Source organism: Microcaecilia unicolor, chromosome 3 (genome assembly GCF_901765095.1).
Source record: "Microcaecilia unicolor chromosome 3, aMicUni1.1, whole genome shotgun sequence".
NCBI lineage: Eukaryota > Metazoa > Chordata > Amphibia > Gymnophiona > Siphonopidae > Microcaecilia > Microcaecilia unicolor.
Window position 1 is genome coordinate 182,626,445 of NC_044033.1, and position 22,727 is coordinate 182,649,171.

The 22,727-nt window shown below is 43.7% G+C and overlaps 1 protein-coding gene across 2 annotated transcripts in view; it reads left to right on the top strand.

Moving 5' to 3' along the window:
• The window catches only part of TIMELESS (timeless circadian regulator), a 163,180-nt gene that overhangs the window by 2,028 nt on the left and 138,425 nt on the right, over positions 1 to 22,727 (top strand). The window contains exon 1 of one of the 2 annotated variants that reach the window (XM_030196706.1): positions 8,150 to 8,172. The exons of the other annotated variant lie outside the window; for it this stretch is intronic. The gene's annotated coding sequence lies outside the window, so the exon portion shown is untranslated. Of the gene's footprint in view, positions 1 to 8,149; positions 8,173 to 22,727 lie in introns of those variants that run through there. 2 annotated transcript variants of the gene reach the window in all.

Here is a 22,727-nt window from a genome sequence, read left to right on the forward strand (position 1 = left end):
TAACATATTGAGTAGCCTTGGTCCCTGGTTATCCAATTTGAATATAAAATTTTATACTTACACTGATGACATCGCTTTGTTGATACCAGTAACACAAAAATATTATTTCTGTAATAACTGTTTGGGCTTAGTTGAATCTTGGACTATTCAACATTGTTTAAAATTAAACACTAGTTAAACCAAAATGCTATGACTAGGTCCAACTTTAACCACTTTTTCTACTAAAGTATTTATCTTTAATGATCTTTCTTTGAGGACAAGCAGGACATAGGATTGTCATAAGTGGATGACATCCCCTGACGGAGGCCAGCATGGATGCTACACAGTGTTCCAAACAAAACTTCTAGAAGTCTTTGGTAGGTCCACACCATGCATGCCCGAGTGCCTTCCCACCGGAACCCGCAGTTTCACTTTCTCTGTGGGACTTTAAAGCTGCAGTGGGAATTGAACCCAGTTCCCCAGGATCAAAGTCTGCTGCACTAACCACTAGGCTACTCCTCAACTCCCCCCAAGAAATTTAGTCTTAAACTTTTTTTTTTTTAATCATTTGAGCTTACTGCAGCCATTTTTCCTGTGATGTTCCAGAAACTTGCCAGTGGGTTTAAGTGGTGCACAAACTACTTTCTTTTTTTTGATTTTGCTCACACCTTTTTCAGTAGTAGCTCAGTGAGTTACATTCAGGTACACTGCATATTACTCTGTCCCAGGAGGGCTCACAATCGTGACTTACCCAAGATCACAAGGAGCAGCAGCGGGATTTGAACTGGCCACCTCTGGATTGCAAGACCGGTGCTCTAACCACTAGGCCACTCCTCCATGACTGTGACTGACTCTTCATGACATGTGCCTAAAATGCCAGTGCCCTGACCATAAGTCCTCTAATTGTTCTCTTTGTGCTCAAATGCAGAACCCCCCCCCCCCCCCGAAAAGTAGAGAGGCTGTGCCTTAGAGACTTTTCAGCATGCAGAAGTCCAATACATTGACATCCTTGTTCCCCATGGCTTCTGGAGATGCATGAGACAGTGGCGATGCATTGTCATTGAGGAGGTTTTCCCCCTGCCTCGATGTCTAATGTCAGTAGCTGCCGTCAGAGGACCTGTGTGGATTTTGCTTTGTCTTCGTTGGTACTGAAGGACTCCAATGCTGGGCATCAAGCAAAGGCAAAGAAGCACCAGCATCGGTCCTTTTTGATTGAAGTGGTGCCGATGCACCAGTTGCCCCAAAGCTGGGACCCTGCTTCCGTTCTGTCACCGATATCTTCTCAGGCTTTCTCCACACTAGATCGGCCTTGCCTTTACTGATGCCCGCCCTCAAGGAACTGGTCTGGGTCATGCTGCAAGAAGTGCCATTCCAGGGTGCACCCAACTCAATGCTCAGGCATCAAGGGCGCATGCACCGACTGATGATGCTTCAGCCCATCTTCGAGACATGCCCTGCCTGTCGGACGTGTAATTAAACTCTGGAATTTGTTGCCAGAGAATGTGGTAAAGGCGGTTAGCTTAGCAAAGTTTAAAAAAAGTTGGACGGCTTCCTAAAGAAAAAGTCCATAGACCATTATTAAATGGACTTGGGGAAAATCCACTATTTCTGGGATAAGCAGTATAAAATGTTTTGTACTTTTTTGGGATCTTGCCAGGTATTTGTGACCTGGATTGGCTGCTGTTGGAAACAGGATGTTGAGCTTGATGGACCTTTGGTCTATCCCAGTATGGCAATATTTATGTACTTATGATGTTCCATTCTCACATCTCCACTACAGTGAAAAGTTACTTCTTCTTTCTTAGATTCATTTGTTCCCTTCTTAACTACCTTGATGACTCCTCCTGTGCAACCCTTCTCTGTTCCTTAGTCTCTACTTCAATATAATCTATTCTGGTCTCCTGAAGGTCTTCCTTAAATGTCTCCAAACAGTTCAGAATACCGCTGTCCATCTGCTTTCACACACCCACAGGTCAGATATTACCCCTCTGCTTGCCTCTCACAATTGATTCAATATATCTTACTATATTCAGTTCAAGATTTATTTATTTATTTATTGCATTTGTATCCCACATTTTCCCACCTATTTGCGGGATCAGTGTGGCTTACAATACATTGTAAATCATGGAAATGCAGTTTGTTACAATCAGTTATGGATTCCATTGTGAGAAGTTAAGCGAGACAAAGTCAAGGTGTCTTTAGGGAAAAGGTCAAGGAAAAGAACAATGGAAAGAGACAACTGGAAATCGGTAGGGTGATAAAACCTTAGCAAAAGAACATTCGGTATAACATTTTCTGTGAATGAAGGTTTAAGTGTGATGAGATTACGGGGGATTAGAGTTCAGAAAAGAATGTATTGGTGTATTTCTGGAGTAGTGAGTGTGGACTTCATGTGTATTGCTCCTTGCAGTAAGTTTTATCGAAGAGATGAGTCTTCAGAAGTTTGCGGAAGTTGGTAAGTTCGTGGATTGTTTTCAAGTTGCGTGGTAGTACATTCCAGAATTGCGTGCTTAAATAAGAAAAGGTTGATGCGTGCAGCGTCTTGTATTTTATGCCTTTGCAGTTGGGGAAGTGGAGGTTAAGAAAAGTTTGAGATGATCTTTTAGCGTTCCTGGGTGGTAGGTCTATTAAGTCGGACATGTAGGCTGGAGCTTCACCGTGGATAATTTTGTGGACTAATGTGCATATCTTAAAGGTAATGCGTTCCTTGAGTGGGAGCCAATGCAGCTTCTCTCGTAAGGGTTTAGCACTTTCGTATTTTGGTTTTCTGAAGATGAGTCTGGCTGCAGTGTTCTGGGCTGTTTGAAGTCTTCTTAGTATTTGCTCTTTACAACCTGCGTATAGCGAATTGCAGTAATCCAGATGGCTGAGGACGAGGGATTGCACTAGGTTGTGGAAGACGGATCTTGGGAAGTATTGTCTTATTCTTTTCAGTTTCCACATGCAATAGAACATCTTTTTGGTTGTGTTGTTTGCATGGGTTTCGAGTGTTAGATGGCGGTCGATAGTGAATTATCACCCTAGCACACAGTCTCAGGTCTTCCCTCCTATCTTTCATCTCTTATTTCTCCCTACACCCCCACTAGGGTTATTCGCTCAGCACTCTCATCCTGACTGACCCTGCCTCCTTTGCAGTGTTCCTGCCTAGAATCAGCCCGTCGCTCTGCTTTGTTTTTTTTTTCCTGTGCTTCTCCTACCCTCTGGAATGCCCTCCCAACTGATTTTGATCTGAACAACCCTACCCTCGCTTCAGATGTCTTCTGAAAACGTATTTACTCAGCAAAGCCTTCACCTTCTTTTCCTGCCCCTGACTTGGGTCGACTGTGCCGCCTGCCCTGGAATATTCTATGATATATATCTATAGATATAGATATATATATCTATATATCTGCCCTGTCTGCCTTAGCCTTTACTTTTTTTAACCCTATCCTTTGACATGTTATGGAGTTCCTTTCCTCATGATTTTTTGATTTTATTATATACTGCTGTGATTGTATTGAAGGGCGGTATATCAAGTTCAAATAAACTAAACTAGTGGCCCAAGTTGGTTTAAAAAATAAATAGAAATAACAAACTATGGGTTTTGTGGAGCAGTTAGGGTAATGCCATTGCAAGATGATACAGGGGATATGCCCATAACAGGTGACGATTCAGAAAAAGTGAAACAAATTAGTGAATCTGAAAGAGCTACTACAGCAATTTGATGAACTAAATAGTATCAACTCACCTGTGGTATTCATGCCAGAGTTCTAAAGGAGCTTAAATATGAAAGTGTGGAACTGCTACTGGTAATTAACTATTTCAAATGTACTTCCACCTGAGGACCAGAGAGAGGCAGTGTAACCCAAGAAACTATTGCATGATGAGACTGGTACTGGGTAAAATGGTGGAAAATATTACTAGGAATAAAATTATTGGTCATATAAACAAACATGGTGTTCTTGGGAAGAGTCAGTATGGATTTAGCAAAGTATGGTTAGATTTGTTAATCATTTCTTTGAAGGTTTGAATAATCATGTGGCTGATGTATTGGATTTTTAGCAGTTTTCTTCAGGTTTTAGCATGGATCTGATACATATGAATGAGTCATTTAAACTATAAAGGTTTGTGCTGCCTATTGGTAACATCACTGTAAGAATGCACTATGGATGTGATTTTATAGGTTTGTGATAATGTCATTTTAAATTCATGTGGGTAATGTTTTTTAGTGTGTACATATTTCACAGATCTGTATACCTAGGTGTGCAAAGTGGAGGCTGAAACGTGACCGCACCAGGTGTTTTTATCAATAAATTAGTTTGTACATCATGCTGTTTGTTCCAGCCTTATCCCTTATTTTGGTGTTTGCCCTTTCTCTGCTTCTGTGATCCCAGGTGTCTGGACTGGTCTGGTGAGGCAAGAAAGAAAACATTAGGTTTGTGTAGTGCTTTTTTTTCAGCCAGTATGCACGGGTACAGAATACGGGCACCTTTTTTCTTGCCTTCCAAAAATGTCCTATCCACCCTATTCAATTTCTCACCTAAAATCTCCAAGCTTGCTCTTTTTGTTTTCTTCATTCATAGATCAGCCAGTCTCAGACTGTGACCTTCAGATTCAGGGGCAACCACCTTCCAGGTAGAACTGTTCTGGATAGCATGGCTGTATAAACTGTACTGGCTGAAAATAATCCCTGGTTACCCTTCCCCCCCCCCCCCCCCCCCCCCCCCAAGGTTGGCTCTCATGGGTACCAGCACATTTTTTTCCTAGAAAAAAAAGCACTCGGTTTGTGTTCATTTCCTTTCTTTGCATCTTGCCACAGCAGTACAGAATTACCCAGTTGGAGAGTTCTGCTTGCCTGTCAGCCTGTTTTTGTGCATTATCCCTGCAGAGATTTTTGGACCACCTTCCATCTCAAGTTAGTGTGTTTTCCAATTATTGGGGTGGTTGCTCTTTGGGCTCGGAACTGGACAATTGGCCGGATCAGTCATAGCGTCTCTGCTCATCTATTTTATTTGAACACTAGTAAAAAAGGCCCGTTTCTGCCTCTGATGAAACGGGCGCTAGCGGGCACGGGACTCCCTTCTCCTCCCCTTACGCTAGTCTCCCTGGTGGTCTAGAGGTACCTGTTCGGTCGGGGCAGGAAAGAAAGAGCCCCCCTCTTTCCTGCCTGTAGCGGTGCTGCTAGCTGCCCTGCTGCATTGTGTGGGAGTCCGGCTCTCGGCGTTTCAAAATGGCTGCCGAGAATTGAAGTGTCGCGAGGCAGCTTGACCTCTCGGCAGCCATTTTGAAACTCCTAGAGCCGGACTCACACACGATGCAGCCGGGCAGCTAGCAGCAGCGCTCCAGGCAGGAAAGCGGGGGCTGTTTCGTTCCTGCCCGAGCGAACAGGTACCGCTAGACCACCAGGGATAGTGGCGTGAGGGGAGGTGACAGGGGGGAGGAAAGGTGATGAGGGGAAGAGGGGGCGATGGGGGGCGGGGCTGTACCTTTAAAGGGGCGGGGTGATGGGGCGAAAGGGGCGGGGTGATGGGGCGAAAGGGGCGGGGTGATGGGCACGTCCTCGGCGGCTGCGATTTGTTGGAAGGGGAGGAGTAGTGTTTCCCTACTGCTCCCTGTGCGTTCATTTGCCTTGTGTACGTGTTCCGCCCTCGACGTCATCACGTGTGACGCGAGGGCGGGGCATGAAGACATGATGAGTGTTGTGGCTTCACCACCATGAACTTACGAACCGGTGTGTGAGTGCCTGCAGTGACGTCAGTGTCCTCAGAACGTTGAGGGTGCGTTTTATTACAGTAGACTAGTAAAAAAGGCCCGTTTCTGACACAAATGAAACGGGCGCTAGCAAGGTTTTCCTCGGAGTGTGTATGTTTGGGAGAGTGTATGTGAGAGTGAGTGTTTGAGAGTCAGAGTGAAAGTGTGAGTCCAATCCATGCTCCTCTGTCACCTGGCCCCTCCATTCATCCCTATCCAGCAATTCCGCTGTCTCTCTGAGGCCTGCCCTGCAATCCATATGCATCCATGGCCATCTGTCCCCTCCATTCATCCCTATCCAGCAATTCCGCTGTCTCTCTGAGGCCTGCCCTGCAATCCATATGCATCCATGGCCATCTGTCCCCTCCATTCATCCCTATCCAGCATTTCCCCTCTCTGCCTGAGGCCTGCCCTGCAATCCATATCCATCCATGCCCATCTGTCCCCTCCATTCATCCCTATCCAGCAATTCCCCTCTCCCTGAGTCCTCTCCTTCCAATCCATGCCCATCCATGCTCCTTTGTCACCTGGCCCCTCCATTTTTCCCTATCCAGCATTTCCCCTCTCTGCCTGAGGCCTGCCCTGCAATCCATATCCATCCATGGCCATCTGGCCCCTCCATTCATCCCTATCCAGCAATTCCCCTCTCCCTGAGTCCTGCCCTTCCAATCCATGCTCCTCTGTCACCTGGCCCCTCCATTCATCCCTATCCAGCAATTCCCCTCTCTGCCTGAGGCCTGCCCTGCAATCCATATGCATCCATGCCCATCTGTGCCCTCCATTCATCCCTATCCAGCAATTCCCCTCTCCCTGAGTCCTGCCCTTCAAATCCATGCCCATCCATGCTCATCTGTCACCTGGACCCTCCATTTTTCCCTATCCAGCATTTCCCCTCTCTGCCTGAGGCCTGCCCTGCAATCCATATCCATCCATGCCCATCTGTCCCCTCTATTCATCCCTATCCAGCAATTTCCCTCTCTCCCTGAGTCCTGCCCTCCCAATCCATGCCCATCCATGCTCCTCTGTCACCTGGCCCCTCCATTCATCCCTTTCCAGCAATTGCCCTCTCTCCCTGAGCCCTGCCCTCCCAATCCATGCCCATCCATGCTCCTCTGTCCCCTGCCGCCTCCATTCATCCTTTTCCAGCAAGTCCCCTGTCTCCCTTCCATGACCCCCCCTTGCATCCATGCTCCTCTCTCTCTCATGTCCCAGCCTGGCCCGCCCTCTTCTTCCCCCCCCCCTTCGCATCCATGCTGTCGTTTCTCCCCTGCCCTCCCGCTCCCATTGTTGTACTTTAGTGGCCACCCTCTTCTCTCCCCCCAACATGGGTTTTTTTTTTTTCTTGTTTTTAAATTTACCTCCGTTGCGGTTCCGGCAGCGAAGCGTCAGGGAAGTAGGCGGGGCTCCCGATGTCTAGCCTTCCCTTCGCTATGTTCCGCCTTCTTTTGACGTCATCCTTGACGTCAGAAGAAGGCGGAACACAGCGAAGAAAAGGCTAGACGTCGAGAGCGCCACCTCCTTCCCTGACGCTTTGCTGCCGAGCGTTGCGATTGGTTGAGTGTCATTGCTCCGCCCTCGACGTCATCACGTTTGACGCGTGGGCGGGGCAGATACAATGCGATCTCACCCTCTTCACTTAGAATGTTGGCTAACTAACAGAGGCTTCATTAGAACGTTGGAGGTGCGTTTTATATAGAGAGATTTGTTATACCATCGTGATATCCTTGGAGAATAAGATGGTTTACAAAAAAAACACAGAGTTAATAACACGACCTAAAGACAACAAACAACATGACCAGAAGGGAGGAAGAGCATAGCACAACAATAAATTACCAGTGAACAAATGAAAAAAATATAACAAATAACAGAGAAACGCAAAGAGCATGGAAAAAAGTGTCAAATAAGGTCACACTATTTTACAAAGGCATCAGGCTTTCAGAGGCATCTTAAATTTAGGCCTAGATGCAATACGTCGCAAATCAAAAGGGCAGATGTATTAGTTTAAATACTCAAGGGTCCTTTTACTATATGGTAGTATCTGTGGAGCATGGGATTTCTGTCAGCTTGCTCTGCTTGGATCTAATAGAGGAGAGAGCAAGTAGTGTGCATTGCTTTTACTTTGCTGGCTCCCAGGTGCCTGTCACGTTGTGGAGCCCAGCAGTCCTGGACTCCTCACCTGCTTCTTTCTAAAGAGCCATGGATTAGGTGGCAGGAGAAATCATTGAGCTGTGGTTTGGATCGGTTGGGAGCAGGAATGGGTGGTAAGGTGCACGGCAACAGCAGCTGCTCACTAGAAGAAGGCTAATGCTTCACTAGCATTAAACAGTAACATACCAAACTGCTGTTTAGGATTGTGCTTAGACACAGCCTGTGAGGAGAATCGCTGTCAATGTGTGGGTTAGGAACAATTTCTGCAGATGTGACAGGTGCTGTTCTTTTTAAGTGTGATCAGAAGACAGGAAGGTTGGTTGGTTTGGGGTTTGTATGTCTTCCTTCTTTTTCAAAGCATGTTCAGCCCTTCTCTGCTTTGTTTTCGTTGCATAAAAACATCCGCGGCTTTTCTGCTACAGAAGTGTAGAGAGAAACACACCGTTCCTTGTTTATGGGAAGAAGAAAATCGTAGCTTTCTTTTTTTTCTGCTCATGCGGTTTGCAGATTTTTGATCTGTCCCCATATTGAGAGCTGGTATGACTAATACTGGATGTTAAAGGACTTTTTGTACTGGGTGAAACTTGTGGCAAACTTGTAGCCATCTGTATGTATTATAAGCTGATAAGAGACTTAGAGACTAGTTTACTAAATGAGGCCCTTAGTGCCATATTATTTTTGGTTTTACATTCTCTTAAGTTTTTGGCTGTTAAAATCAGATCCCCCAAAACCTTTTTCTTAATAGACAGATTTATAGGTTTAACCTTTTAGGTTCTCTTTCTGTTAGGGGAAGATAGCTAAAAAGGATTGAAAAACGAGACCGTGATTTGACCCAAAAGTATCTGAATGTTAGGAAAGGTGTTTCTTAAGGTAGTTATACCTTTTTGGGAACTGATGAAAATTTGGCTGATTTTGAGTGTGATGCTGATTTCTTAGGCTTTTGGATTTTTTTTTTTAATGCTTGCTCTCTCTCCCTTCCCCCTTTAGAATTAGAATAATGCTGATAAGGTAGGGCATTTGTTATGTGTGTTGGCTATTTTTCTGAATGTAAGTTAAAAGGAAACAGCAAAGTAGATGGGTAAAGATGGCTTTTATGCAGGGCTAATGAGCATATGAAGTAGCAAGCTTTCAGGAGTTCTGATCTCCTGTCCTCTGATGCATGTGTATGAGTGATACTAGTTTATCTTACAGGGAACTTGCTTTCTGCATGTATTTATGATCCATTTTTTAAGGTGGCATATCAGAGTGCCAGTGGTCTGACACTTATATCCCACATATACCTCAAGAGTTCGATGTGGCTTACATACAGCATCGAGAAATAATAGATAATGAGATGAACCCTAACTCCATAGCAACATAAGCATTAACATCCAGCCTGTGAATTAGCCAGAAATGTTCTAAACAAAAAAAGTTTTCAGCACTTTACGAAAAATAGTAAAATGTCTTTGAGTCCGTATTTTTACTGGTAGAGAATTCCACCATTTCTTTGCTTGATAAAAGTAGTGTGGTAGCATGTTAGTCCACTTTTAAAGGTAATAAATAGAAATAAATCAAAACAGAGAAAAGAAAATGTCTTTTTTTATTGAACTGAATACATCTTTTGCTTAGCTTTTGAAGGTAAACCTTCAGATTGGAAATAGGCAAATGTTGACAAATATCTGAATAGATAAGTGAAGCACAAAAGCATTCCTTAAAAAAAATATATCTTTATGTATAACCATGAAAAGTGTGAACGGTCAGAAAAGCAGAGCAAAAACAGTCCATTGGGCTAAAAAAAGAGTCAAAACTAATTATGTAAAACACTATTCATGTCACCTGTTAAATAGAAAATTTTTCATCAAACATTAATAAAGGAAAGCAGGTCAAGATCCTATCAGTATAACACTGTTCACACACCCTATCAGAGCTTTTTAACTGTTTTCTTCCACCAGTAGTCAACCATCCATACAACCTCTACAGCCTTTGTCTTCCTTCATACACCCATTGTGGCTCCATTCACACAAACAAACATCCCCCCTCCCTTAGGTCTCAATACTGGAGTTCAGAATAGATGTATCTGAATCTTGATTACTTAAGAAAGTGCGTCACAAAGCCACATAGTTGTGTATCAATATGCGGAGACCTGTGATATGTAAGGATTTCAAAGTAGGCAAGGTTCCTCACTTTAGCCACACCCAGTGGTGCAAAGACAGAGGATCTTCCGATATCTAATGCACAAAAATCACTTCCTTAAGTAGGAGCAGACCATTGTAGACAAACCAACACTGAAGCCTGGATAGCCCATTCGCCTCCAGCGTCTTTTGGCTGCCCAGCAACAGGGTCCCATAATACTATTTCACCGAGCATGGCAAATGCAGCTTCCAGAAGAGAAAGGGCTTAGTACCAAATGAGCAAGTTGGGTCATTCTAGAAGTGAATGAATGTAGGATCCAACTAAATGTTTACAGACACACCTAGCTAACCCAAAGCCCCAAGTTAGCTCCCTTCTCTCGAGTCAGGTAATATCTATGCAAGATTTTATACTGGGTTTCCTGTAGCTCCACAGATTTTACATAGGCATTCAAAACATCAAAAAGTGCCAAAAATTGTGGCTCAGTGATATTTTGATGAAGATTCTGTTGCCAAGTCTTCCGTAAAACGGTGATTCCAGTGGCCTAGTGGTTAGGGTGGTGGACTTTGGTCCTGGGGAACTGAGGAACTGAGTTTGATTCCCACTTCAGGCACAGACAGCTCCTTGTGACTCTGGGCAAATCACTTAACCCTCCATTGCCCCATGTAAGCCGCATTGAGCCTGCCATGAGTGGGAAAGTGCAGGGTACAAATGCAATAAAAATAAATAATAGGAGAGTTTTTATTGAGGAAAGCAGGCGTCTGAGCAAACAAGTGATCCAGCTTTCCCTGAGACAGGCCCTCAGAAGCGTCTGTAGCTAGGATTTTCCAATAGTGTCGGAGCTGAAAGTAGGAAAAAATGTATTTATTGGGAAGCCCCCATGTCTGCTGTACCTGGAAAGAAGTGGGACCCCCCCTCAGGGCTAACAACTGATCCAGGGACCAGCGTCCCTGAGAGGACCATTCCATAAAGACTGATTTACCTCATCCTGGTTGGAAATTAGTGTTACCCTCCATCTGCAAAAAGGAAGAGATGGCCCCTGATCTGCCTTGAAGCTTCTTCACCACCTCCAGGCCCTTCTCAGCGGAGACATAAACAGAAATTTAGAGCGATTATCTAACAGTGAGACCCTCTTGAGCATGTAGAAAATTAAAGAAACAGAATGGTGGACTCAATCCCTCCACCCACCCCAGAGGAAAAACTTTATCCTTCCTGTGTAACCATGAATCCATCTCGGCAAAGCAGCAACATTATATGACCATATATCTGGGAGATTAGACCTTCCTGGGCTTAACCAAAAACAGTTTATCCATGTTGATCCTTGGAGTCCTTCCTTTCCAGATAAACCGGTATACAATTGAGTGAAATTTAAACTCATCCCGGCGCATCATCCAAATAGGCATGGTTTGAAGGTAACCTAGGGACCATAACCATTTTCACTAAAGCAATATGGCCGAAGAACGACCGAGAGATCTTTCTAAGCCTGACACAACTTTTACCTGAGCACAGGGGAAGCGGAAACACAGCAGCCATAGCAGGGTTAGATAAGGAAAAAAGCCTTTGATAGCATATCATGGGAATACTTGTTTTGGGTTATGGACAAGTGTGGCATGGGGGGAAGATTTACCACTTGGGGAGGCCAACAGCCCATCTTTTGATTAATGGGAATTTGATGGCCCCTTTTGAGCTGCAGTGTGGAAGTAGACATGGATGCCCTCTCTCTCCCCTACTGTTCCTGTTGGCAATTGAACCTTTGTCTATAAAGATATGGGCTAGAGACACCTTTCGGGGTCTGGTGGAGACAGAATGTCGCTGATGATATACTGTTATACCTTGCCCAATCCCAGCTACATCTGGAGCCTGTACTGGTCATTGTGAGGGCATTTGGGGTTATGTCAGGCCTAAAAGTTAATTGTGACAAATCTAAACGTCTCTTGTTGACGGAGGGGAGTGGGGCTTCGTGGCATGCCCAAATGGCAATTGCTCCTACAATGAAACCTCTCCAACGGCCGCAGTGTATTGCATCTATATATAACAGCAGGGTTCGGGCTTAGGTAAATCCCCAGATCTCATAGGTTTCATTGTAGGAGGAATCTGGAATGCTCTAAAGGCTTTCAGAGATCGGCTGCCCCATCAAATTATTCTAATTCAAACAGACAATCAGGTTGTGATGTATTACACCAACAAGCAGGGGCACTGGATCTCGCCCTCTGTGTCAGGAAGCCATCCAGATGTGGCTTTGGGTACGCCATCACTGCATGTTTCTCCATGCCGTTTATCTGGCAGGTGTAAACAATGGCCTGGCCTGGCTGACTGAGCAGGAAAATGCAACCTCACAAGTGATCTCTAAATATTGGCATAGCCCACAAGATGATCTGAGCATGGCGCACCCCCTCGGTGGATCTTTTTGCCACTCAACTCGACCACAAGGTCCCTCATTTCTGTTCCAGGCTTCAGGCCCACGACAGACTAGTGTCTGATGCCTGTCTTCTGTATGCATATCCTCCCATACCTCTAGTGGGGGAAACCTTTGTTGAAACTCAAGCAAGACCATGGAACTATGATTCTGATTGCGCCCTACTGGCTGCGTCGGATTTGGTTCCCTCTTCTTCTGGAATTGTCCTCTGAAGAACCTTGGAGATTGGAGTGTTTTCCGACCCTCATCACACAGAACAAGGGGTCGTTTCTACATCCCAACCTCCAGTCTCTGGCTCTCACGGCCTGGATGTTGAGAGCCTAGAAATCGCTTCCTTGGGTCTTTTGGCTTGTGTCTCCCGAGTCTTGCTGGCTTCCAGGAAAGATTCCACTAAGAGGTGTTATTCTTTTAAATGGAGGATGTTTGCTTGCTTGAATACCTTCCACATTTATCAGAGTCTGGTCTTAAGACCAACTTTGTAAGGGTTCACCTTAGTGCAATTAGTGCCTATCTCTGGATAGCCTTTAGTTATTCGCTTCATGAGAGGTTTGCTTTTGGCAAAGCCCCCTGTCAGACCTCCTCCAGTGTCATGGGATCTCAATGTCGTCATCACCCAGCTGATGAAAACTCCTTTTGAGCCACTGAATTCCTGCCATCTGAAGTACTTGACCTGGAAGGTCATTTACTTGGTGGCTATTACTTCAGCGCGTAGGGTCAGTGAGCTTTAGGCCTTAGTAGTAGATGCACTTTATACAAAATTTCATCACAACAGAGTAGTCCTCCACATGCACCCCAAGTTCCTGCCGAAGGTGGTGTCTGAGATCCAGCTGAACCAGTCGATTATCTTGCCAACATTCTTTTCCTGTCCTCACGCCCATCCTGGCGAAAGCAGCTTGCACACCGTGGACTGCAAGAGAGCATTGGCTTTTCACATGGAGCAGATGAAGCCCTTCAGACAGTCCACCCAGTTTGTTTCTTTTGATCCCAACAGGAGGGGAGTCGCTATCGGTAAACACAGCATTTCCAGTTGGGTAGCAGAATGCATTTCCTTTGCTTATGCCCAAGCTGGGCTGACTTTAGAGGGTTATGTCACGGCTCTTAATGTTACAGCCATGGCTGCGTCAGTGGCCCACTTAGTCAGCCTCCATTCAGATATGCAAGGCTGCGACGTGGTCTTCAGTCCACACATTCACATCTTATTACTGCCTTGAGCAGGATACATGACATGACAGTTGATTTGGGCAGTCAGTGTTGCAGAATCTGTTTGGGGTCTAGAATTCAACTCACCCTCCTAGGCCCGTTTTTGTTCTGTTCCAGGCTGCACTCACATCTAGTTTGTGTATAGTTTCAGGTTAATCTGCGTTAAATTCTTGCTGTTGCGAGGCCCAATTGACCACTGTTTGTTGTTTTGGATGAGCCTTGATACAAGGGGTTCCCCACTTGTGAGAATGTAAGCCTGATTGTCCTCGGAGAAAGCGGAGATACTTACCTGTAGCAGGTATTCTCCGAGGACAGCAGGCTGCACATTCTCAGAATCCTGCCCACCTTCCCTTGGAGTGCTCTTCTTTTTTACTTCATTTTTATGCTTTTGTATTTAACTGAAGAGGCATGGTCATGCTACGATGGGAAGGCACTTCGCACATGCGCGTTGCAGCGCTGCTCACGCTCCAGAAGGCTTTCGCAAACTTGGTATCATGCTGACCTGGGTGACACGGGGTCGTCTACCCACTTGTGAGAATGTGAATCCTGCTGTCCTCGCAGAATACCTGTTACAGGTAAGTATCTCCGCTTTAAGACTCATACCCACATATATAGATTTCTGCTCTACCCTTAAAACCTTCCTTTCCAAGGAGACCTATATCTACTTATTTCCCTGTTTATCCCTGTCAGGGGTCAGTTACCCTGTTCTGGGCCTGACTGAGGCAATACTGCGGTGTGGCTGGGGTTTGTGAGTATTCAGCATTTAGGACCTTTTCTTGTCGGCTCTGTTCTTCTCTATCCTATGATTAATTGAGTTCCTCTTGTTTCCTCTTCCCATGGCTTCTTTTTTTGTTTTGTCTTTTTTTAATCCCCTACTGAACCTGTTTATTATTGTTATGTAATCCGCTCAGAAGGCCTGTTGCCCTAGGGCGGTATATCAAAAATTAAATAAACTTGAAACTTAAACTTGAGAGGGTGGAGCAGAAAGGAAGGGGCAGGGCAAAAGGAAAGAGGGGAGAGGAAGGAAGGGTAGGGAAGACTGAAAGAGCACAACTGGAAAACTGACCCACCTTCTGCGCCTCACTCATTTCCTTCCACCTTTCTGCACAAGGCACACTTCATACACCCACAGCATTTACTCCCTTTCAGTTACAGCTATTGAAGTTTGCACTCATGCAGATCCCACAAACTGCTATCTCTCTCACTTTTATACAAAAGACATGCTCCTCATTGCTGCTACACCCCCCCCCCCAAATCATACTCTGATTCATGCAACTCCTTTTGACCCATACTCCAAATCCTAAAAGCCCTCCAAACTTCAGAAATACATCTCCTCAAACTTTTAGCCATTCACAAAGGGAGTAATTCTATATAGATCGTGTAACGAATGATGTGCGATAAAAATACAAATTCTATAACAGTTGCGTGCACAAGTGTGTATTTACACATCTTAATTTTAGCTGAATGGCTGGTGTAAATGGCCACTCCTAATTATATCCTTATTATTTTTTTAATTTTTGCAATCAAGTACTCATCTTACATAGATGCATCGGACCCAGGGATAAAATTAATGCACTAATAGTGTGAACCAATGAAGAAATGTGTGCAGAATTCATTGCCATTAAGTAATATTGGTAATGTGCACAGCTGAGGTCACCATGATAAACGTACTATTTGAATGCAAGTCTGACTGAATTGGATTGATAGAAGGAGGAGAAGGTGGGAGCTGATTTATAATACAAGTTGATACTACCTTGAAGGTCCCACAGTGAATATACAGTGAAGGCAGCCAGTTTGATTGGTATACGCTCCTAATTATAGGCAGTTAGATGCATAAATAATAGTATTCTATAAGCAGTGCATGTAAGTGCTAAGCATGCCCCTGACCTTTCTACACCCACCCTACCTTGCAGTTTTGCGTGATCAACTTATAGAATACTGACTACTATCAGTTACGTGCATAACTATTAATTAGTGCCAGTTAGCACCAATTATAGTCAATTGGTTAATTCCAGTTAGCATCTAATTCCTTTATGCTGCATGCACAACTGACACTATTCTATAAACTGCACTTGCAAATTTCTAAGCATAAATTTGGGTGGGAAAGTGAGTGTGTGTGTGTGGGAGCATCCCTGTCACTTTGCTTTAGGCATCCTTACTTGTTAATTCAGTTGACTCTGCCACCCATCCATAACTCCCCATCAATTGTCGGCTCCCACTACCAGTTACCCTTCACCGCTTTTAAACCCCTCACCCACTCACTAACTGGCAGAGATTCCTGAGCGATGCATTCTGTCAGCAAAACACATACCGTGCAATGCTTAGTGCATGCAGCTTGTTGAAACCATTCTCCCATTTGGATGTTCTTGGGATTTCTGGGGTCTTGCAGTGATTCTTGTTGTACACAGGAGTGATCTTGCAAATCGCTTTTTTTTTTTTTATCTTAAATTGCTTTCCTTTTCAGTATACTGTATAAGGGGGGGGGGGGGGGGTCTCTTATTTGTAATGAAATTGAGGAGCAATGTTGGTACAGCTTTCCTGTGACCTTATGATGACATGAGCAGTAGTAGAGCCTCAACTGTATTGTGCAGTATCAGAGTTATACAGTTTTCTTCTCCAGTGTGTTAAGATTTGTGATTAGTAGTAATATGTGCAAACACCTTTTGTTGACAGTGTGCCTTATTCAGCAGTGGAGAAATGTTTAGTGCCACTCGAAATTAAAAAAAAAAAATTCCCGGAAAGCTTTTATTTTATCCCCCCAAAGCCATTTCACTCTTTATTTTCTTTTTGTGTTTTATCTAATTTGCTGCGTTTATTTTTATTTTTATATTTTGCTTTTGTTTTGTCATCCAAGTACCCTTCTTCCCTTTTTTCCTTGTTGCCAAATACATCTCTAACCTTGAAAATTGTGAAAGCACATGTTATTTGCTGCAAGCCCATTATGTAAAACTAGTAAAAAGGCCCGTTTCTGACACAAATGAAACGGGCGCTAGCAAGGTTTTCCTCGGAGAGTGTGTGTGTGAGAGTGACTCTGAGAGAGAGTGAATGTGCGAGTGTGTGTGTGTGTGCCTGAGAGAGCGTGAGACTGGGTGCGAGTGTGTCTGTGAGAGAGAGAGTGTGTGTGTGAGAATGAGAGTGTGTGCCAGGGGCCCCCCCTCCCAGTTCCAGGGTCGTCTCCTCCCTCCCTCCGTGTGTTCTTCCCGCTGCGCTACGGGCTCCTGATCGCCACAGCCTGGCTGCTGCCACCCTGCTTTTTCCCATCACCATCCCTGACGGCGCCGAGATCTGCATCTACTTCTCCCTACTCGCTGCTGCTGACGGCGCTCATCTTCTTCCCTTGCTCGTCCATCGCACTGTGACGGTGCTCATCTTCTTCCCTTGCTCGTCCATCGTCACCGTGACCAATGGGCGCCTTTTCTCGCGGTGACGTCAGCTTGTGTTAGGGAGCCTAGCAGACCAACTCCGAAGAAGTCACGAACACAGGCAGCAAGACCAATAGAATGTTGGAGGTGAGAATTATTATATAGGATAGACCCTGCAACAAATAACATGTGATAGCGACATAAGCATACACTAATCTTTGGTAAATTATGCCCTGTATTATTTATCTTTTAATGGGACCAATGATTATAGGAAAGAGATAATGTTGGATAATCTGAGAGAAGTGTCAGATGCTCTTAATGTATGAAGATGAAAAAAAAAAATCTTAAAGCAGTGGCATCGGGTGAATATAAAGACAATTATTGGAAACTAGCAGTATATTAAATAGTAGAGGCAGTTTCTCCAAATGGGTTAGTTTTGTGCATACCATGACAAGAAACGTCATGCCTGTGCCCAGGGTATATAGAGTTTGATCTCAGTCTCTCAGATTGACTACTGATACTCACCATAAAACGTGCTTCGTGTTAGAGAGCTTTCTGCTGGAGTTTGTACGAGGCAATATATCCAGGTATGTGGAAATTCTTTTTGATCAGGCCTGTGGCACCTAAAACAATGGAAGAACAACCAACGAAAAGTAGGGGTGGGCTAATGGTCTTTCAGTACACCAATAAAAAGACTCTAGAGGATAAAAATCATCAATAAATTGGGACTGACACCTCTATGATCAATACCATTCGGTGTTTTTTTTCCTCTTTAATCACTATGTCCGATTTTCTTGCATCCTCCTTTTTGTATCAGGATGGGGATGTCCTAGGTGATCATAACCTCCTAGTTTTCCACAGTCCTCTTAGAGTCATGATCCCAATGCTTTTCTGGTACAGGGATGGTGTAATGTTTACAGAGTTACCAATGATTGAGATGTGCCAACTTGTGCCTTTCCATATAAAAATATTCTGCCATCAGCACTTTGCAGTCAGCCATGAAATGAGTAAATAGTAGCAGAGTGGGAGGAATGATGATGAAAGTCTGTGGTTCACATGTATGCAAAACTCAGTTACATATCAAGCAGAAGATCAAGAGCTGGAAATGTTCTCCCCTAGGAGTAATCATTTCAGATGACTTGAAGGAAGCCAATAAAGCAATTTGGGAAGCTAGCACTATATTCAATTGCATGAATCAGTGTTTACGACCACAGAAGGTGGAGGAACCAACAATCCCTACGTCAAAGTAATACAGCGAAGAGGAGTAGGATAGTCTGGCCTTCACAATAACCAAAGGAGACGTCTGAAAATTCAGTCTTTATTAGGAAACATCAATGGACTCGACACAGCAGCTGTGTTTCGGTGCCTATGCGCCTGCCTCAGGAGTCTTAGGATGTCCCAAAGATGTAAAAAAAATGAGCACAAAACTTTCCTATATGTTCTGGCTATTTAGGTGTCAAATCCCAAATAATGCCAATCTAAGAAATGCACGTTCTTCACCAGCGGTACTTCCCGCTGATACCGCTGGTGAAGAACTTGAATTTCTTAGCATTATTTAGGATTTGACACCTAAATAGCCAGAACATATAGGAAAGTTTTGTGCTCATTTTCTTTACATCTTTGGGACATCCTAAGACTCCTGAGGCAGGCGCATAGGCGCCGAAACACAGCTGCCTTGTCCAGTCCATTAATGTTTCCTAATAAAAACTGAATTTTCAGACATCTCCCTTGGTTATTGTGAAGGCCAGACTATCCTACTCCTACTCCTTTTCGCTGTATGAATCAGTGTTTTCCAGCCCTATCCTGGAGGTGCACCTATCCATTCTGATTTCAGGATTGCCACTTTATGCCAGTCTCTCAATGTATGCAAATCTGTCTCATGTATATAGATTATGCTAATCTGTAAACCCAACTGGATAGCTATGCCTACAGGAGAGGGTTAGGAAACACTGGCATAAGCAGAGGAATCAGCAACAGGAGATAAGTAGTTTTGTTTCTGTAGGTCACCAATGAGGCCACATCTCAAGTACTGTGTTCAATTCTGGACCCTGTAACTTTTTTGTAAAGGCTTTGAAAGAATGGAAATGATTTAGAGAGAGAGGCTACCAAAATGGTAAAAGGCCTACAATATAAAGAGCGGTGTAGATGCACAAAATGGACTTGCTGATGGAAAGTGGGGATCTGCTAGACTTCAGTAAAGTATGGGAAGGTGAAATATTTCCATTGCAAAAAAAAATTCAAAGATAAGGGGCATGATATAATGGAATTAGAAAAGGTGCAGAGAAGGGCGACAAAAATGATAAAGGGGATGGGACAACTTCCCTATGAGGAAAGGCTAAAGCGGCTAGGGCTGTTCAGCTTGGAGAAAAGGCGGCTAAGGGGAGATATGATAGAGGTCTATAAAATAATGAGTGGAGTTGAACGGGTAGATGTGAAGCGTCTGTTCACGCTTTCCAAAAATACTAGGACTAGGGGGCATGTGATGAAGCTACAATGTAGTAAATTTAAAACGAATTGGAGAAAAGTTCTCTTCACTCAACGTGTAATTAAACTTTGGGATTCGTTGCCAGAGAATGTGGTAAAGGCGGTTAGCTTAACTGAGTTTTAAAAAGGTTTGGACGTCTTCCTAAAGGAAAAGTCCATAGACCGTTATTAAATGGTATTGGGGAAAACCCACTATTTCTGGGATAAGCAGTATAAAATGTTTTGTACATTTTTGGGATCTTGCCAAGTATTTGTGACATGGATTGGCCACTGTTGGAAACAGGATGCTGGGCTCGATGGACCTTTGGTCTTTCCCAGTATGACAATACTTATGTATTTGTTTGAAGTTTCAGGGAAGCTGGATATGAAGAAACGTAAGAAACTATTTCACTGAGAGGGATGTAGATGCCTGGAATTGCCTATTGGCAGAGGTGAAAACAACTGAAACAGTAATAGAATTTAAGTATTCTCGGAACAGGTAGAGAGGACTGCGATAAAACAAGGTTAGAAGATTGTATTGCAGACAGTTCTGCCCTCCAAGAGAAGGTATAAAGGGAAAGAGGGAGACTAGGAGGAAATAAGTTATAAATACTGGAGGCTGTTACTCAGCCAAATAGGATTCAGCCGACTTCAACTCCAAAAAAACAGGTAGGATGATGGTGACCAAGTACTGTTCGACAAGGCCTCGGGAACATAGAACAAATATTAGGGTACAAGTTTCACTAGGTTTGGTAGCTGTTAATTTATCACAGAACTTTGGTGCTAAGATATTGAAGGAGCAGAGGAGGAACTGGTGAAGACCAATATGATCCATTCAACCTGTTCAGTAAGGTGATTAGTGTGGTAAATTCTGTTCTGTGCAGGTTACCCCCCCCCCCCCCCATCAGGATGTTGTACGCTTACCTATCCAGAATGGTAGCAAACCAAAGGATTGATGCAGAAAGCCATGAGGTAGAGCCATGTGCTGATGACTGAGCGCATGGCTTCTACTGTGAAATTACTTTAAAAATATACCATAGCGATGCAGTAATAATGAGTATGCATATTACTATCACTGTCAGAAAAAGAGTGCACACCATGGCAGTAATCTGCAGCTCATTGCTAGAATGCCCCCCTTCCTGTTGGTGCATGAGTGGTGATTGGCTCATGCACTTACAGGAAGGGGAAATAAAAAAAAAAAAAAGTCACTGGGTCTGCATCCCCAACCCCCTCCCCCAAACCACAAAGTTACCTGGTAGTCTAGTGGAGCCCTGATATTAAAAAAAGAACAAAAACAAACAATAAAAAACAACCCCCCTAGCAATGAAGGTCAAGATAGCAGTGTGAAGGGAACGCTGTCAAGCTGGTCTGATCCTTACCTTTACTCTTTGGAATTTAGACCCATTTTTCCTTTCCTTATGTCTAAAAGGAGAGGTAGGCAGCGTGTTGGCCCCGCTACGCCTGCAATACCTGTGGTGGGACCCATGGACTGCTTTGCTGCCTTTTGACTGTCTTCGGGACTGGATTCCTCGCTGTCGGAGGGAGCGGTGGGAGGTGACCCGCTCCCCCAACTTGAGGTTGAAACATCCCTGAGTCCTGAAAATTGGACGCCGCTGCTCATGCTGGCGGCTGAGCTGAGACATGATTAGGAAACCCATTGCCTTGACATGCTGGGAGTTCTTCCTGCAGCGGGGTCAGGTCACAGTAACAAACCGCCGGATACTTCAATACAGACGAGCGTGGCACAGAATGGAGTCGGCGTTTTTGCTGATTCCATAGCTGCAAAGGAGAAACAGCTATCAGGCGAATCCGTGACTCAATCAATCTCTTTGAGTAAGTCTTTTTTTTACCTGTTAAACCATCAACAATTACCTTAGAATCCATATGGGAAGCACTTTTGGGGCTGGAAACATCGTTTTCCCAAACATTATCAGTATTTCAGCATACTCGAGTGCCTTTAGAAAAAGTCTCTTTGTTGGAAACAAAAATCTTAACAATGGATACAAAAATTGAGTCTAATGTTCATTCCCTTCAAAAAACTCAAGCAAATTTGATTAAAGAGAATACGATGTTACAATACAAGATTGAAAATTTAGAAAATCAACAGAGGTCTAAAACACTGCGTTTAATAAATTTTCCTAAAGTGCCTTCTATTGCTCCTCTTATAACTTTTAAAAAATATCTATTGGAAATATTGAAGATTCCTGAGCAAGCTTATCCTCCGGTCTCTAAAATATATTATCTGTTACCCTTTAATAAGAAAAATACTGATCCTTGCTGAAGGAGCTGGTGTTTTTTTTTTTGACACATTAAATCTTACACAAATGCTTGAAGATGATACTTTGGGTTTCAAACCTGCAACATTGATTGTGACTTTTGTACTACAACCTGATAGAGACTGGATACTGAAACAAATTTTTTTTTCGTCACAGAGAGTAACTTTTTATGAATTGTAAGATTAGAGTATTTCCAGATGTATCCAGAGCAACCCAAAAGAGGTGCCAACTTTTCCTCAAACTCCACCCGTGGGTCTTACAATTGGGCGGATTATTCTGGTTGGATTTTCCTTGTAAGTGTGTATTGAAATTGAATTCAGTGAAATATGCTTTTCATGATCCTATGGATTTAACTTCATTTTTGGATTCAAAGTCTGTTGTAACTCCAATTTTGCAATCAATAGTGGTAACTTCATCTACTCCGTAATTTAATTTTAAGTCTGAGCTGTTCTCATCCTATGTTTAACTTTAAGTAGTGATATAAATTTTCTTTGGAATTGTGCCTTGTCCTCTCCCCTCAATTGTGGACTAGAGATTCTGTAAGATAATATATTGTTTATTTACTTTTACGTAATGTGAAGTTTTAATATTACCTATCTTTTCTGTATCAAGAATATTATTGGAATTAATTTGTAAATTGGTAAAAATAAAATTAAAAAAAAAAACAACAACCCTGTTAACCAGTGTACTCCTCCCCTCCTGAAGCCCCTTCGACCCTTGTCACACACTTCAATAAGTCCAAAAGGTTAGGGACGAAACCTGACCCTTAAGCATTGTCTTATGTGGTAGACTGGCCCCTAGCAGTGTATCAGAATAGGTTGATAATGGAACTTCGTAAGTCTAAGTGCTTTGAAAATATGCCTCCACATAGCTTTGTAAGTCTAAATGTTTTGAAAATACGCCTCATAGTCTGTGTGAGTTAACATTAATACTGAACCCCCTTCTGCATTGCTTGGCCAATAAAAGTGTTGTAGACCCCTCATTAACTGCGCTTATGCCTGTGGTAGCTTTCTGCATCTGCCCATATTGTAGAAGCTTCTATCC